This window comes from Papio anubis, chromosome 1 (assembly GCF_008728515.1).
Source record: "Papio anubis isolate 15944 chromosome 1, Panubis1.0, whole genome shotgun sequence".
NCBI lineage: Eukaryota > Metazoa > Chordata > Mammalia > Primates > Cercopithecidae > Papio > Papio anubis.
In genome coordinates, this window is record NC_044976.1 from 103,951,613 (window position 1) to 103,969,546 (window position 17,934).

Sequence of the window (17,934 nt, forward strand, 5' to 3'; positions counted from 1 at the left end):
AGAGCAAGACTCTGTCTCAAAAGAAAAAAAGGAAAAAATAAAAGAAAATGTATATGTGTGTGTATATCACACATATTTAATGGACTATTTCATGGAATACTTTTTAACGTTAAAATAGATTAGATGGAATACCATTTAACCTTAAAAAAGAAGGAAATTCTGTTATTTGTTACAAATTGGATGAATGGAGGACAGTATGCTAAGTGAAATAAGACGGGCACAGATACCAAACACTGCATAATCCCACTGTGTGTGAAATCATCTAAAAAAGTCTGTCTTACAGAAGCAGAGTTGAATGATCATTGCCAGGGTCTGGGGTGCAGTGGAAATAGGGAGATGTTGGTCAAAGGATACAAAGTTTCAGTTAGGCAGAATGAATAGTTCTAAAGATCTAATGTACAGCTTGGTGCCTAAATTGCATGCTTGTACTTTGCTAAGAAAGTAAAAATCTTAAATGTTTTCACCACACACATGCAAAATGGTAATTATGTGAGAGACGGACATATTAATCAGCTTGATTGTGGTAATCATCTTAGAACATATACATATATCAAAATATAGAATACATCATAAACATATATAATTTCAATTTGTTAATTACATCTCAATAAATTGGGGAAAAATGAAAATATAAGGAGATGGAAACATCTAGTTTAGTACGTGTGAAATCCTTTCTCTCATAATATGGGCCATATTCAGTTAATCTTTCCATTATGAGGTTGTATTAAATTAAGTCGTATTAATAAGAATACTTACATAATTTATACATTTTGTAAGAGTTTTAATGATAGAGGTCTTTACATTTTTCTCTTACATTTTTGATCTTTGCTTTATTTGCACACTAATCTAGAAGGTAAATATGTATAGCTATATTTTTGTGAGTGATGTTATCAACCGGCTTGATATTTTAGAAATGAGAATATACAAAATATACAAATTATTTTGGTTTGTTGTAGTTGTTGTTATTTTCACTTAAGAATACATTCTTAAATTCTTTCTAGGCCAGATTTTATTAAGAGCTCCAAATTAGCGTGTTACAAATACCACACTGTTTATCAAAGTCTTCTCTATTATTGAGACTTCAAGTCTTCTGTTTTTGCTAACAAAATAACAAGTTTGTAAACATGTTTCTATACAGTGCTTATATGACAAATCTTTTTACTGCAAGTGCTTTTACGGCAACGTGGTGCTTAAAATGAAATGTTAAAAGGTAAATTTATTTTGCAATTTGAATATATTATTTCAGATTTCCCTCCTAAAATGTTGAAGAAATTGGCCAATCTTGTTTTGTTTTGTTTAGTTTTGTTTTTCTGAGACCGAATCTTGCTCATTCGCCCAGACTGCAGTGCAGTGGCGTGATCTCGTGTCTCTGCAAGCTCCGCCTTCCGAATTCACACCATTCTCCTGCCTCAGCCTCCTGAGTAGCTGGGACTACAGGCGCCTGCCACCAAGCCCAGTTGATTTTTTTTTTTTTTTTGTATTCTTAGTAGAGATGGGGTTTCACCATGTTAGCCAGGATGGTCTCGATCTCCCGACCTCGTGATCCATCCGCCTCGGCCTCCCAAAGTGCTGGGATTACAGGTGTGAGGAAATTGGCCAATCTTTATGCACATTAGAATGATCTGCCTTGAACCTACTAGTGGAAATTATTTTTCTTTGTAAATATTTTGCCATCTAATAGACAATAGTGATATATCATAATAATTTAACTTGGAATTCTAATTATTATCAAAGTAGATACTGTATTTTTGGTCTTCATATATTTTGATTTTTTTTTTTTACATTTTTTGAATACTTTAACTACTAATATATAGAAGTTCAAAGCCCTTAGGAATGTGAACTATCTGATTGCTATTTTGCCGTATTTTCCCATATTATTTTGATTTCACTTATATTGACATGTCAAAATTTGTGCATGGTCCAGCTTTCTTGTTATTTATTTTCAGACACAAGAGTAATTGGTGTTTTTTAAATAAGCATATGTTTAACCCATATAATAGAATACACTTCTATTTCTATCAAATGGAAATAATCATCATGGTTATACAATACTTTGCCAGATAATCATAAATCAATTTATACTGATTGTTATATTATTTTGTGTTAACATTCAAAATATTAACACTCCAAAAAATTAATCTCAAAACATCATGTTGTAACAAAATTTTTAAGTAAATATTGTATACTTCTCCCTTATGTCATCATGTTTTACATCTTTAATACTATATTATTTATTTTACATAACAAGTATAAATCCTGATATGTATATGCCAACACCTTTCATAGGTTTTGTCACAATTTTCCAGAGAATGACTTTTCATTTTCTTTGGAACCAACGTATTATAATACTTTTATCCCTCCATCTTAATAAGTTATCTTAGTAACTGTAGTAATTGTACAAGGTATTCCTGTTTTTGTCACATACAATTATGTCATTCATAAATCCTGATGATTTGGGTGTTAACACAAGTATGCTAACTATAATCTCTTATTACAGTAGCTTTAGCTTTCTTCAATCATAGCTAATAATATTTGTTATAGTAGAAATGTTTATTTTACTGGAATTTTGATGAAAATTGCTTCAGAATTTTGTTATTTAGTAAAAAATTTCCTGTTGATTTTTGGTAAATTTCCTTTAATATATTTCTTTATTTTCATTCTGATTTACTAGCTTACCTACTGCATTGTTATATTCAACAAGGAAAACAAAATCCATAGAGCTCTACCTGCTACTTTTCTATAATTTTTAAATAGCTTTTTGCATCCGTTTGGTGAGTAGAACTTCTAATTTTATAGCAAGAAAGCAATATAAAGTAGATAAAATATGCAACTTTGCATTTAGGCCTAGAATATTCATAATACAGATAAGTAAATTAGAAAATATGTAGGTATGTGAACACAAAACATTGCGGTTTTTTTTGTGTGCATTGGAATAGAAAGTTCTCCACAAACTAACCAGAGGTAAATTTACTTCCACCTCATCAAATGACCTGGAGGGAGAGTCATTATTCCTTCTTTACCCTGCAGAACAATATATGCTGGACTTCAGACAGGTGAGAGATATTTCTATAGGTGTTCCTACTTTTAAATAACTTGTTGAATAAAACTTCACCAAAGACCAATTTTACACACTTTTAATAAAAATAATTTAATTATTGCATCATTTAGTCTGTAATACTAAATATTTATTTTATACATATAGAACTAGTTTATTCAATAAATATTTCCTAAGTGTATACATTATCTTTTCATCTGATTGTAAACCAGTAAATTATAATAGTATTCACAGTCCAGTTAATGTGCTGAGTGTATTTGTTTTTTGTTTTGAGATGGAGTTTTGCTCTTGTTGCCCAGACTGAAGTGAAGTGGAGTGATCTCAGCTCTCTGCAACCTCCACCTCCTGGGTTCAAGTGATTCTCCTGCCACAGCCTCCCAAGTAGCTGGGATTACAGGTTTGCGCCATCACACCCGGCTAATTTTTGTATTTTTAGTAGAGACGAGGTTTCATCATATTGGTCAAGCTGGCCTTGATCTCCTGACCTCAGGTGATCTGCTCACCTTGGCCTCCCAAAGTGCTGGGATTGCAGGCGTGAGCTTCTGCACCCGGCCCAGCGTATTTGTTAAACAATGTTAACTTCTTTTATGTTTAACCTAGCAATGTGAATGGCAGTGCCTAAAGCAAGAAGAAAAGACATTGTCACTGTCACTGGATAGTTTAGTGATTTTTAATAGTGCAAACCAGTATAGCTAAATGATAGAGTTCTTTACATAATGAGTCTCCGGTTAACAATATGAGTTAGCCTTGGTTTGCTTTAAAATGAAACTTACCCAAGCAAAAAGCATTCATTTGCATATAGGCTTGCACACACACTTTTAAGTAACACACTGTATGAAGTGATGTAGATGTGGGCCTATTTTCACATTCAGTCATTTGTGTAAAGAGATGACTACTATGGATAATGGCAAAGTTTCTTCAATTAGAGGCAAGGGAAGAATGGAACATAGAGTTTAACCATAATTATCGTAGACATTTCAATGGACTGTCACTATATACAGATTTAAAGTTCATTAGGTTCAAGTGGCAGTAACAATCTAAAATTGTATATAATTCCAAATAATAATCTAAGAATGCTGAATTATGCTACTTGACATCAAGAACTGACTAAAATTTCTTCGATAATTATAAGCTTAGTATAGAATATTTCCACCTAAATACTGCCTTGCAGCAACAATAAATGAACATAGTGCTACCAGATGTCATCTTGTACTTAAATTAGGTTCACCATGCCTCTAAACAGCCTGTTCTTACAACAATCTTCAAATGTTATTTTAAACTCAAACTCCTGTGCACGATATCAACAAAATAATCACCTACTCTGCTGGTGAATCATGTTGGAAATTGTTTATTTTATTTCGTTGAGCTTTGAAAGTGATCATAAATTCTGTTCAATAAAAGGAGAATGCTAAGAATTTAGATTCACATTCCAGGTGGATATAGTAATAAATTTGACAGCTAGAATGACTACAATAAAACAAATAGATTTTATTGGCAGGGCAAGACTCTTGTATTAATATATAAAAGGCAAATGCCATAAAATACCTTATATTTCATGATATGGTATATAAACTTTTTGAAACATGTCATATTCTTTCAGAATCTTGCAATAATTGCTAATCATGAATGTTAACATAAAGTAATTTTATTTTAACACAAAATTACATGAAAATTACAAAGTTATGTAGCCTCATGGAAGAATACAGAGAATCTGAGTAACCAATCTATTGCTCTGAAATTCCTGATATTAAAATAGTCTAAATAAAGGAAAGGCTTATTTTTTGTCAGCAATTAAAAGTTACTGAGAGCCTGAGTATTCTCTCTTGGCCTTTGTTTAACATGTTTTCCCTAGGAAATGAGTTAGACCTAGAGAATCAGACCTTAGATAATATCTTCCTTTGTTGGGTGAAAGGCTAATCTTGGGCTTTCAGTTCATTTCTGGCATGTACGAAACTTCCAAATAAGCACGCAATATCATACTACAAGAAAAATTTGGACAACTTTAAAATTAATTAATTATATTGTACCCATCAGAGAACTGTAGTTTCATAGTAAAATACAATTCAGAAATTTGGAGAGACAGGTGAATATGAGTTCTAGCTGAACTTTGTTTACTCGCAGCCCAGGCCACCAAGTCATAAACTGATATGAACACTTAAATACTAATTTTGATGAGTAACTGAAGGCTAAGGAAACAGCTGGCAGTCATAATATTACAGGGGACACTTCACTTTAATGACTTACTTTCAAGAATCCTCTCAGGTTCTTCAAGAATAACCTTGTCTTACTCTGTTTTCTATTGCATACAACGGAGTATCTAAAACTGGATAATTTTTACAGAAAATGAATTTATTTCTTACAATTATGTAGACTGGGAAGTCTAAGTTCAAGGAGATGCATCTTATGAGGGCCTTCCTGGTAGCAGGGAATCTTTGCAGAGTCCTAAGTTGACACGGCATCACACTGTAACAAGGCTGTCTGCTAGCTCCGGTCTCTCTTACTCTTCTTGTAAAGCCACCTGTTTCATTCCCTTAATAAACTATTAATCCAATAACCCATTAATCCAGGAATGGGAGTATGAAAATTTAATTTCTATAATTTTCTTTGAATTAAAACTTTATGAATAGGTTGTGACCATTTTTATCTCCAATCTGCCATACATTTTAATCTATTAATGTGGTTTAATTAGCATCCTTATGGAAACCATGTGTCTGGCACATTGTTAGTGTTTTGCAAATTTTTATGTTAAGTTATTGTGATTAGATTTAATTGGAATTATTTTAATTGACTTTTAAACATTTTCTATTTTTATATATTCTTTTCAACAATTTATCCTTCTCTTGCCTTACTTAATGCAATGATTTTTTAAACTTTAATCTATGCTCATTCTCATCAGATTTGGGAGTTATACACCCTGTTACAAATAATTTTAATGGTGAGCATGGAATACAGTTCATATAACCTAAGCTTCATGTCTTACACAAAAATTAACTCAAAATGCCTAAGCTTCATGTCTTACACAAAAATTAACTTAAAATGGTTTATGGGCTTAAATGTAAAACACAAAACTATAAAACCTTTAAGAAAATAGAAAAATTTGGAGATCTATAGTGAGGCAAAGTTTGGTCTCTGCAGTTTGGCAAAGAGTCCTTAACTAAACAACAAAGCACAACAAAGAAAAGTTTAAAGTGAAATTCATCAAAATTTAAAAAAATTGTTCCACCAAGGACATTTTTAAGAGAGAATGAAAAGACAAGCTAAACAAAGAAAGTATTTTAAAAATATTCACTAAAGAACCAATGTCTAGAATATATAAAGAACACTGATAACAGTAAGAAACCAATCTCATTAGAAAATGGGCAAAAATAAAAGAACAGCTATTTCACCAGAGAATCTATAGTTAGCAAATCAGCTCACAAAAATATGTTCTTTATTATTAGTCCTTAGGGAAATTCAAATTAAAATCACAATGACATGTCATTACCTACATATCACACCGGCTAAAATAAGAACAAGTGCCAATATCAAACGCTAGGAAAGATATGGAGAAACTGAATCACTCATATATTGCTAATAAGAATGTAAAATTCTACAACTTTTATTGAAAACAGTTTGGATGGCAGAGCCTTAAAAGTAAACATGCAACCACTATACAATCCAGCAGCTGCACTCCTGAACATTAATATCAGAAGTAATAAGTAATATTCATGAAAAATTTATGTATGAATAATTATAACAGCATTAATCATTATTGCCAAAATCTGGATAAGTCCAGATGTTCATTAACGGGTCTGTGGTCAAACATTCATAAAACAAAATACTATTCAGGCCGGGCGCGGTGTCTCAGGCCTGTAATCCCAGCACTTTGGGAGGCCGAGGTGGGCGGATCACGAGGTCAGGAAATCGAGACCATTCGTACTAACATGGTGAAACCCCGTCTCTAGTAAAAATACAAAAAAATTGTCAGGGCATGGTGGCGGGCACCTGTAGTCCCAGCTACTGGGGAGGCTGAGGCAGGAGAATGGCGTGAACCCGGGAGGTGGAGCTTGCAGTCAGCGGAGATTGCGCCACTGCACTGCAGCCTGGGCGACAGAATGAGACTCTCACAAAAAAAAAAAAAAACAAAAACAAAAACAAACAAACAAACAAAAAAAACCACACACACAACAACAACAAAAAACTATTACTATTCAGCAATTTAAAAAGAAAAGAAAATAATAATCTATTAACACATACAACAATCTGGATGAATCTTGGGGAATTATGCAAAATCATAAAAGTTAATTTCGACAAGTTACATACTACATAAATCCATTCACAAGTTGAAATGGCAAAATTACATAAATAAAGAACAGATCAGTGGATTCCAGCATTTTAGAGTGGAGGAATAGGTGTTACTATAAAAAGACGTCATGAGGGATCCTGTTGTGATGGCTCAGCTCTTGACAGTATCAATGTCACTATCTTGTTTATGATGTTGTATTACACATTTCAAGATGTAACCACTGGGGAAAACTAAGTAATGGGTATATGATAATTTATTTTTATTTTTATTTATTTTTATTTTTAAAACTGCATGTGAATTTCTAATTATTTCTATGTTAAAAAGTTTAACTTTTGGAGGAATCTGTTTATTTCTTTTATTTATTTATTTGCTTTGTATTTTCTTCCATTTTTATTTTAGACTCAGGCACTATATGTGCAGGTTTGTTACCTATGTATATTGCATTACAGGTTTAGGATATGAATGATTCCGTCACCCAGGAACTGAGCTCTGTACCCAAATAAATAGTTTTTCTACCCTTGTCTCCCTTCCTCCCTTCTTGTTCTAGTAGTGTCCAGTTTCTATTGTTGCTATCTTTATGTTCAGGAGTACCCAGTGTTTAACTCCCACTTGTAAGTGAGAACGTGTAATGTTTTGTTTTCTATGTTAATTTATACTTAGTTTTCTGTGTTAAATTGTTTAGGATTATGTCATCCAGGTGCATCCATGGTGCTGCAAAAGAACATGAGTTTGTTCTTTTTCATGTCTGCATATTAGTCCATGGTGTATACATACCAAATTTTCTTTATCCAATCCATCACTGATGGGCATCTGGGTTGATTCACTGTATGTATGTATGTATGTATGTATGTATTTTTTGAAACAGAGTCTCATTCTGTCACCCATGCTGGAATACAGTGGTGAGATCTCCATTCACTGCAATCTCTGCCTCCTGGGTTTAAGCAATTTTCCTTCCTCAGCTTCCTGAGTCGCTGGGACTACAGGTGTGTGCTACCATGCCTAGCTACTTTTTTGTATTTTTAGCAGAGACAGGGTTTTGCCATGTTGGCCAGGCTGGTCTTGAACTCCTGACCTCAGGTGATCTGCTTGCATCGGCCTCTTAAAATGCTGGGATTACAGGTGTGAGCCACTGCACCTGGCCAATTATTTGTCTTTACTATTGAGAATAGTGCTGTGATGAACATGTCAGTGCACGTTGTGGACATTAATCCTAGAGAAGTAAGTAAGTAATGCTCATGCAAAAACTTGTGTATGAATAATTATATCAGCATTGCTCATTATTGCCAAAATCTGGATAAATACATAATAATAAATTATAAATTATAAATCTGTGATAATAAATCCATAATCCATAAATTCAACTATTGACCCATTAATGGGTCTATGGTTGACCACCCATAAAATAAAATATTCAATAATTTAAGAAGAAAAAGACAATCTTTCCATATAATATATATTATATATATGATATATATTGGGGGGTAAATACCTGGTAATGGATTGCTGAGTCAAATAGTAATACTAAGTGTTTTGAACAGTCTCCAAATTTCTTTCCTCAGTGGCTGAACTAATTTTCATTCCCACCAATAGCATGTAAGCGTCCCCTTTTCTCCACAGCCTCACCAGCATCTGTTACTTTTTGACATTTAATAATAGCCATTTAGTATCTCATTGTGGTTTCTATTTGCATTTCTCTGATGAATAGAGATGTGGAGCACTTATTGATATATTTGTTGGCAGTGTGCATGCATTCTTTTAAGAAGTGTTTGTTCATGTCTCTTTCCCATTATTTAATTGAGTTATTTAGTTTTTTACCTGTTCAATGGTTTAATTTCCTCATAGATTCTGTATATTAAATCTTTTCTGGAGGCCTAGTTTGCAAATATGTACCCCTATATTGTAGGTTGTATGTTTTCTCTTTTGATAGTTTTTGTTGCTGTGAGGAAGATCTCTGGTTTAACTAGGTCCTACTTGTCAATTTTTGTTTTCCTTGGAATTGCTTTTGAGGCCTTAGTTGTGTATGCTTTCCCATGGCCAATGTCTATAATTATGTTTCCTAGGTTTTCTTCTAGGATTTTTATAGTTTGGAGTCCTACATTTAAGTCTTCAGTCCATCTTGAGTTGATTTTTGTATGTAATGAAAAGTGGGGGTCCATTTTCATTCTCCATGTGCCTAGCTGCTGTCTCAGCTTCATTTATTGAATAGGTAGTCATTTCTCCATTCCCTATTTTTGTTGACTTTGTCAAAAATCAGATGGCCATAGGTGTGTAGCTTTATTTATGGGTTCTCTATTCTGTTCCATTGGTCTGTGTATCTGTTTATGTACCACAAGTACCATGGTGTTTTTTGCTACTGTATCCTTCTAGTAGAGTTTGAAGTTGGGTAATGTGATGCTTCAATTTTTCTTTTTTTTCTTAGGACTGCTTTAACTATTCTGGCTATTTTGCCCTTTGATACGAATTTTACTATAGTTTTTTTTTTTTTTCTAATTCTGTGAAAAGTGATGTGGGTAGTTTGATTTAAAAAAAGTTCTGATTCTAGATTGCTTTGGGAGATATGACCATGTTAGCAGTATTGATTCTTCCAATCCATGAGCATGAAATGTTTTTCCATTTGTTTCTATTATCTATGATGCCCTTTAGTAGTGTTTTGTGGTACCTGTAGAGATCTTTCACCACCTTGGTTAGATGTATTCCTAGGTATTTTAGTGTTTTGTTAATATCATAAATGGATTCTGTTCTTAATTTTGTTCTCAGCATGAATATTTATGTATATCTACTTTGTATTCTGAAACATTACTGAAATCATTTATCAATTGCAAGAGCCTTTTGGCTTATTAGATTTATACCTAAGGATTTCATCTTTGGAGCGTTAACATAAAGGGTATTGTGCTTCTACTTGTAAATTCCAATTGTTCATTGCTAGTACATAAGAGAGAGTGATGTCATGTAAGACAGTGATAGACTTTGCATCCTGCAATCTCACTGTAATCATTCTATAATTTTTTGAGTTTTTTGTTGATTATTTTATATTCTACATAGATGATCATGCCATCTATGAATGAAGGCAGCTTTATTTCTTCATTCCTAATGTATGGCTTTTGTTTATTTTTCTTGCATTGCATTAGCTATTTCTTTAAGTATAATGTTGAAAAGGAGTGATGAGAGAGAGCATTCTTGCCTTTTTTCTGGCCTTAGTGCAAAAACTTCTAGTTTCTCACAATTAACTATGAGGTTATTATTATTTTAATGTTTGAATTTTTCTATTTTCTTGACAGATATTCTTTATCAAGTTAAGGAATTTACTTTTAGTTTCTAGTTCATTAAGAGTTTTTTTTTTTTTTTTCTTTTTTAAACCATGAGTAGATGTGGTCTTTCACATTAAAAAAATATATATTCTTAAGTATTTTATATTTTTGATGCTAATTTAATTAGTATTACTTTTAAGTGTCAATTTCAAGTCTTTTTGGTAGTATATACAATATATAAAAATACAATTGATTATTGTCTATTGTTCTTGAATATTTTAACTTGATAAACATAGTTGTTCATTCTCATGGATTTTTGATACTATATCATATTTTTTCAATCCACAAATAAAAACGACGTTATTTCTACCTTTCATACTTGATGCCTGCTACTTATTTTCTTGATTACTGTACTAGCTAGTACCTCTACTATGAAGCTGAATAGAAATGCTGAGAAGCAAGAATCCTTATCTTAATTCTGATGTTAGGAAGAAAATATTTTATTTTTTATTCTTAAGTATATTTTTATCTGTAGGCCTTTCTTAGATGTTCATCATCAGATCAAGACAGTGCTCTTCTACTATTAATTTGCTAAGATTTTTATTAGAAACGTATTCTGGATACTATATAATAATTATACACATTAAGACAAATAGTTGTTTTCTTTTTTTAGATTTGTATGAAAAAAAAGAAGCATATTGTAATTTTGTAATGATAAACCAATCTCACACTATTCAGATAAACCCATGTATCTCCTTATGTATCATTCTTTTAAAATATTCTGGCATTTTCCAATTAGCAAATACTAGCAGTCTTGATCTACCTGGATGCTCAGCTCTCTCTTTAACTCAGGCAATTTGGCAGACTTGCTTGAATCTACCTTGTTGATCATGACTTGGAAACTGGGTCAATGCAGTGAGTTGATAAGGCTCAAGTCCTTTGCTTCTATACTTTAAAGTTTTCTCTCCTTTTTTGTCTCAAATTCTGTTTCTTGAGAACTGACATTTATTTTCTTTTTTTCCATATTTGGTTGTTTAAAATGGGAGGCCAAATATTGTCCTCATTATCTCATTCTAACCAGAAACACATTTTTTCACAATCCATTTTTTAATCTCAGAAATATACCTTTAAAAATTCCACTAGTGATTCTCAGTTGGAAATTAATATACTTTTGCTCCCCCTTGAATTGATAGTTTTGGTGGATATAGAATTCAATATTGACATCTATTTCTCAAAGCATGTTGAGAATATTCCTTCCCTTTTTTAGACTTTCATTGCTGCTTTTATGAAGTATTCGGTAAGTCTATTTATTACTCTTTAAGTGAGCTATCTTATCATTTTGCTGCTTTGAAGTTGTTCTCATTTTTAGAAGACCTGATTTTAATTTTATTGGTCTACTTTGTAGTCCTTTATGTTTATACTGTTTAGAATATAATCGTTTTCTTAACTATACGTATGTTTCAAATTCTGCAAGTTTTTTTAATGTTTCCATCTTTCTCTTCTTCACTTTTAAAAAAAGACCATTTCCAATTAACTGCTCATAAAAAAAGCAAATAGTTGTTTCAGTCTTGTATCATTGCCCTTCATCTTCCCTTATATCGATATCACCTAGAATATTAGTTCCAGGTTATCTTATCTATTATTTCTATCTTACAAATGTACCTTCTGTTGAATGTTTTTCTTTCCATATGTAAAATACTTTATCAAGATGTGTGATCACATTGATTTCACGTACCCCTACAGAATTTATAAATTTGTTTCCCTTATTTGTGGATTTGAATTTTCAATCAAATCTACCCTATAGCCTCATTTTTATATTTTATACCCTAATTTTTTCCTGTCATAGTTTTCAATTCCTGCTTTATTTCTTTATTTCTATTAAATATTGTGTGATATTTAATTTTATGTATAAATTTGACTGGGACAAGGGGTGCCCAGGGATGTGATGAGACATTATTTTGGTGGTATCTGTGAAGGTGTTTCTTAATGAGAATAATATTTGAATCAAAAGACAGTAAAGCAGATTTCCTTCCCCAACATGGGTAGGTGTCATTTAATCTATTGATGGCCTCAACAATAGGTTGAGTAAGGAAGAATTCACTCTCTTTGCCTGACTGTCCTTGAGATGGAGAGTCTTCTCTTGTCTTTGGACTAAGACAGACTGGAACTTATGCCTTCAGCACTCCTTAATATCAGGGCATCAGACCCAGATAAAACTATACTGTTTGTTTGTTTGTTTGTTTTGGCTCTGCAGCTTTCTGACTCCACATCTTGAGAATTATCAGCCTCCATAACTACAGGAGTTAATTTCTTATACTACATTTCTTTCTGTATGTATGTGTGTATAAATATAGATCCATTTCTCCTGGGAACCTGGAGACATGTTGCTTTTATTTTATTTTTGTATCTGCTGTTCATGTGGGTCTGATTCTGCTATATTCATTTTTACTTTCATTCATGGTACTTTGTTTCGGTATGCTTCAGAGACTGATGTTTAGGAAATTTAATTCTAAATAAAATTATTAAATTTTTAAAAATAATTTTCTCTAAAAATATTTTTAAATTTTTGTTTGCTAGTTTTCTGAATGATGACAAGGTAGTAGTTTTAAAATTTAAATTATAGAGCCATCGTGGAGCTGCTTAGAGCATAGTGATATTGTAAATTAGGTCCTCAAATCCATGTGAAGGTAAGATTGCTATTAGAATATTGTGTGTGTGAGTGTGTGTGTGCACACATACACTTAGAATTTAAATAAAAATGAATAAGAATTTTATTTTCTTCAGTAGAAGAATTGTATTTTCCTTATATTTGTTAATCCTGGTTTTATGCATATTCTCTGATAAGATCTACTATTCTGCATGGTCTGAAATTTTGTCTTCTGTTTTTAAGCTGTAGGTAATTTAGAGATTGACAGATGACCCAGAGGCAGCATCAACTCTAATATTTGAAAATCATTTTTAATTTATGATTTCCCATAGTTTCTGGACTTTGACTTTTCTTCGTAGTTTTCTGCTTAGGGATTCATATAAAAAGTTGTTATTATTATTTTAATTGTGAAGCATTTTCAGATATGTTGTACTAGGAGGTTGCTAATGAATATACTAGAAAACCAGTTACCAGAAAAGTAAGGCTAATAACATAAAATTCTTAAGAAATATGATAAAAGCCCTGCACTATCCTATTCATTTACTAAACATTGCAAAAAAATCAATAGCCTAAGAAAACATAATATGTCTACGCAAATTGAGCTCATTTTAACTTTTACATAAAGTTTAGAATTAACTGAAATCTTAATAGTTATTAAGAAACTGATTTTACATGTTAAATATGTATTTTTTGTATTACATTTTGTATAAGAAATTGTTATTGAAATACCTACATAATCTATGTCTCAGAATAGCTAGAAAGAAACAGACAAATGAATAAATGTGATGGGTTTAAATAAAATATTTGGGAGGTTGCAGATAATTGAATTTTCTTTGTGAAAGGTTGAAAAAACTTAGTGAGATTTGAGAAGACAAATAACAATAACAACACTATCTGACTGTGGATAAAGAAAATAATCCCTCTAATCTCTCTTCTACCAGTAGGGGAGGGGTGGTAAATGAAGAAAGGCCTGGAAAAGAAAGAATGAACTCTGAAAGAGTATAATGCATCTGGATGGTCCCTAAGGAGGTTTAAGAATCTTCCTTTTTTCAATGATGTGTCTGTATTGCCTTTGATAGTAACTCACAGTTGCCTTTTAATAAAAGTTTATATTAAATTCTCTACTGAGCACTTCTTAAATGACAAAAGCAAGTGGCAGCATGTACTCTCTAGACAAGTGATGTCTTTATTTGTGGAAAAAAGTAATTTTTGTAATAATGGCTATGTAACCACTCTTCACCAAGCTAAAAGCAGAAGTTTTACACGTGTGCCTCATCTTATTGCCTAGTAGCTGCCTAGTTTATTTTATGGTAGCAGCTCTTGGGTGTTCATCAAATCTGAAGTTCTCAGTGCCCCTAGTACCGACAGTAGCCCATATTAGGTACTTAAATATATTTGTTACAAGATTGGATAACTGAAGTGTCCTTTGGCTTAGACCTGAGAAACGACAGACAAATATGAAAAATAAAAACATCACTATGTTCAATTCTTCAAAGAGAAGTGAGTAAATAAATTATAAGACCACTAAAATGTATTCCTATTATACAAAACCTAGCAGTTATTTAAAATTGCTCCTCCATTCTACATATACTATTTCTTAAGCATAAGAAAACTCGGTAATATCCTTTGAAAATTATTCACAAATGCTTAATATTAAATGTATAGAACACTTTCCTTCTGTGTAAATATAATGTTTAAATAATAAAGTCAAATATTATGTTATATATGAAAAACACTATACGCTTTTGCTTTTTTGGGTCCGCACTTTAAAACATACTGGAAAAACACTTAGAAGGTCACTGCATTAAATGTTTTCTTTTTTTTTTTGCCACTGAATTGCTCACTTTATTTTTTTTCTTTTATTGATAGATAATATTTGTACATATTTATGGGTAAATGTGAATACATTTTACCTGCATAGAATGTGTAATGACCAAGTCAGGGTATTTGGAGTGCCTATCACTTTGAATGTTCATTATTATTATTATTATTATTATTATTATTATTATTATTATACTTTAAGTTCTAGGGTACTTGTGCATAATGTGCAGGTTTGTTACATATGTATACTTGTGCCATGTTGGTGTGCTGCACCCATCAACTCGTCAGCACCCATCAACTCATCCTTTACATCAGGTGTAACTCCCAATGCAATCCCTCCCCGCTCCCCCCTCCCCATAATAGGCCTCGGTGTGTGATGTTCCCCTTCCCGAGTCCAAGTGATCTCATTTTTCAGTTCCCACCTATGAGTGAGAACATGCAGTGTTTGGTTTTCTGTTCTTGCAATAGTTGGCTGAGAATGATGGTTTCCAGCTGCATCCATGTCCCTACAAAGGACACAAACTCATCCTTTTTTATGGCTGCATAGTATTCCATGGTGTACATGTGCCACATTTTCTTAATCCAGTCTGTCACTGATGGACATTTGGGTTGATTCCAAGTCTTTGCTATTGTGAATAGTGCTGCAATAAACATACGTGTGCATGTGTCTTTATAGCAGCATGATTTATAATCCTTTGGGTATATACCCAGTAATGGGATGGCTGGGTCAAATGGTATTTCTAGTTCTACATCCTTGAGGAATCGCTATACTGTTTTCCCTAATGGTTGAACTAATTTACAATCCCATCAACAGTGTAAAAGTGTTCCTATTTCTCCACATCCTCTCCAGCACCTGTTGTTTCCTGACTTTTTAATGATTGCCATTCTAACTGGTGTGAGATGGTATCTCATTGTGGTTTTGATTTGCATTTCTCTGATGGCCAGTGATGATGAGCATTTTTTCATGTGTCTGTTGGCTGTATGCATGTCTTCTTTTGAGAAATGTCTGTTCATATCCCTTGACCACTTTTTGATGGGGTTGTTTGATTTTTTCTTGTAAATTTGTTTGAGTTCTTTGTAGGATTAACCCGTTGTCAGATGAGTAGATTGCAAAAATTTTCTCCCATTCTGTAGGTTGCCTGTTCACTCTGATGGTAGTTTCTTTTGCTGTGTAGAAGCTCTTTAGTATAATTAGATCCCATTTGTCAATTTTGGCTTTTGTTGCTGTTGCTTTTGGTGTTTTAGACATGAAGTCCTTGCCCATGCCTATGTCCTGAGTGGTATTACCTAGGTTTTCTTCTAGGGATTTTATGGTATTAGATCTAACATTTAAGTCTCTAATCCATCTTGAATTAATTTCATGTAAGGAATAAAGAAAGGATCCAGTTTCAGCTTTCTACTTATGGCTAGCCAATCTTCCCAGCACCATTTATTAAATAAGAAATCCTTTCCCCATTTCTTGTTTTTCTGAGGTTTGTCAAAGATCAGATGGCTGTAGATGTATGGTATTATTTCTGAGGACTCTGTTCTGTTCCATTGGTCTATATCTCTGTTTTGGTACCAGTACCATGCTGTTTTGGTTACTGTAGCCTTGTAGTATAGTTTGAAGTCAGGTAGCGTGATGCCTCCAGCTTTGTTCTTTTGACTTAGGATTGTCTTGGAGATGCGGGCTCTTTTTTGGTTCCATATGAACTTTAAAGCAGTTTTTTCCAATTCTGTGAAGAAACTCATTGGTAGCTTGATGGGGATGGCATTGAATCTATAAATTACCTTGGGCAGTATGGCCATTTTCATAATATTGATTCTTCCTATCCATGAGCATGGTATGTTCTTCCATTTGTTTGTGTCCTCCTTTATTTCACTGAGCAGTGGTTTATACTTGTCCTTGAAGAGGTCCTTTACATCCCTTGTAAGTTGGATTCCTAGGTATTTTATTCTCTTTGAAGCAATCCTTCTTTTTTTTTTTTTTTTAAGATGGTGTCTCGCTCTGTTGCCCAGGCTGGAGTACAGTGGCACAATCTTGGCTCACTGTAAGCTCTGCCTCACAGTAAATATTAGTAAATCACAGTTGCCTTTTAATAAAAATTTATATTAAATTCTCTACTGAGTACTTCTTAAATGACGTGAGATTTGAGAAGACAAATAAAAGTTACTGCAACAATAACAACATTATCTGACTGTGGATGAAAACACACCATTCTCCTGCCTCAGCCTCCCAAGTAGTTGGGACTATAGGCTCTTGCCACCATGCCCAGCTAATTTTTTATATTTTTAGTAGAGACAGAGTTTCACTGTTTTAGCCAGGATGGTCTCGATCTCATGACCTTGTGATCCTCCCACCTTGGCCTCCCAAAGTGCTGGGATTACAGGTGTGAGCCACCACACCCAGCCTAATGTTTTCTTATTTATTAGAGGTGTGGTTTTGGACATAATTCAAAATGTTAATTAAATTTATTTTAATTTCTAGACAAATAAATGTTTAAATTGTTTGTGTATCTTCTCATTTTTAATTATCACTGAAGATTGACTTAAAACAAGCTTACTAACAACTTTGTCTGTAATAAATAATCCCTAATTTAAAAAATATCTACCCATGTATGTATAATATGAATGGCTTCTTTATGCCATAGTTTAAATAATTTTTTATCTCTAAGAACTGTTACATTCATAACTGTAGCATGCAAAGAAAAGGCCAATTTGTGTCTTTTGATAAAAGCAAAACAAATATTTAAATTATGAATATAATATTTTTCACATAAGAACTTTAACAGATACCATAGTTTGTTATTACTTCTCACTCAACATTCTACATGCTTTAAATTTGTTTAATCTTCACAAATGGCAGTATAAAATGTGCATAGCTGCACATGTACCTTAT